General features: G+C 38.1%; 1 long non-coding RNA gene across 1 annotated transcript; it reads left to right on the top strand.

Moving 5' to 3' along the window:
* Positions 1 to 357: 357 nt before the first annotated feature.
* Positions 358 to 907, top strand: LOC122585825. The gene is made up of 2 exons (XR_006321792.1): positions 358 to 568; positions 666 to 907. It is a non-coding gene; the product is annotated as an uncharacterized LOC122585825 (long non-coding RNA).
* The last annotated feature ends 420 nt before the right edge of the window (positions 908 to 1,327 follow it).

Raw genomic sequence — 1,327 nt, 5'->3', positions numbered from 1 at the left:
CAAGGAAATGTTCCAACAAAAGGCAAGGGTTGAACGCTTCGAAACGGTTCGAGCGCTTCATGCATGTCATATGGATGATTCTCAACCCGTCTCAACTTATGTTCTTAAAATGAAAAGCTACATTGATCGCCTCGAAAGGCTAAATTGTCCCGTTTCAACCGAGTTGGCTACGGATTTGATCCTCAACTCCTTATCTAAGAGATTTGAGACCTTCGTGTTAAATTATAACATGAACGGATGGGACAAAACCGTTTCCGAGCTCCATGGGATGCTCAAAACGGCCGAGGCTAGCATGGGAGGAAAGGTTCAACCCGTTCACATGATCAATGAAGGCGGAAAGAAAAGGGCCAACCCGGACCAAAGGCAAATGTTGCTAAAGGAAAGGGAAACAACAAAAGGAACAACAGAGGAACAGGAAAGGCAAAAATGGATACTCCAAAAACGAAGAAGCAAAAGGTTGCTGTCAATGACCCATGCTTTGAGTGTGGGGAGGTAGGACATTGGAAGCGTAATTGTCCAACCTATCTCAAAGAGTTGAAAGCTAAGAGGGATGCAGGGCAAACCTCAGGTACAATATTATGATATATATTGAGCTTAATACTGTTTTTTCTTACATATGGGTATTGGATACCGGATGTGGAACTCATATTTGTAATATGTTACAGGGGTTCATAAGAAAAAGGAACATCAAGAAGGGGGACATTAGTCTCTTTATGGGCAATGGTGCGAAAGTACAAGTTGAAGCCCAAGGAGACTATCTTTTGAAACTACCAAATGGTTTGGAAATTGTATTGAACAATGTTTTGTATGCACCTAGTTTAACTAGGAACATTATTTCAGTTTCCCGTTTAAGACATGTTGGATATGATTTTAAATTTGTTAACAATGATATCCATATTTCTATGAATGATGTATTTTATTTTAAAGCCATGCCTAGAAATGGTATTTATGAATTGGTTCATGAAAGCACAACATATGACAACTCAATGTACCAAGCTACCACCAAGAAACTTAAATTAGATTTAAGTGAAACCTATATTTGGCATTGTCGTCTTGGCCATATAAATAAGAATCGCGTACTAACACTTCAAAAGAATGGTCTTTTGAAAACAAAATCAAATGATTCATTTGATGTATGTGAATCTTGTTTACAAGGCAAGATGACTAAGGCACCTTTCAATGGCACTAATGAAAGGGCAAAAGATTTATTAGGTATCATACATTCGGATGTATGTGGTCCTTTTAAGCCAATGACTAGGAATGGTGAAAGATACTTCATTACATTCACCGATGACTATAGTCGTTACGGTTATGTGTACTTATTAAA

This window comes from Erigeron canadensis, chromosome 1 (assembly GCF_010389155.1).
Source record: "Erigeron canadensis isolate Cc75 chromosome 1, C_canadensis_v1, whole genome shotgun sequence".
In the NCBI taxonomy this organism is placed as follows: Eukaryota; Viridiplantae; Streptophyta; class Magnoliopsida; order Asterales; family Asteraceae; genus Erigeron; species Erigeron canadensis.
The sequence above is the reverse complement of the archived record's forward strand: the minus strand, read 5'-3'. Positions and strand labels throughout refer to the sequence as shown.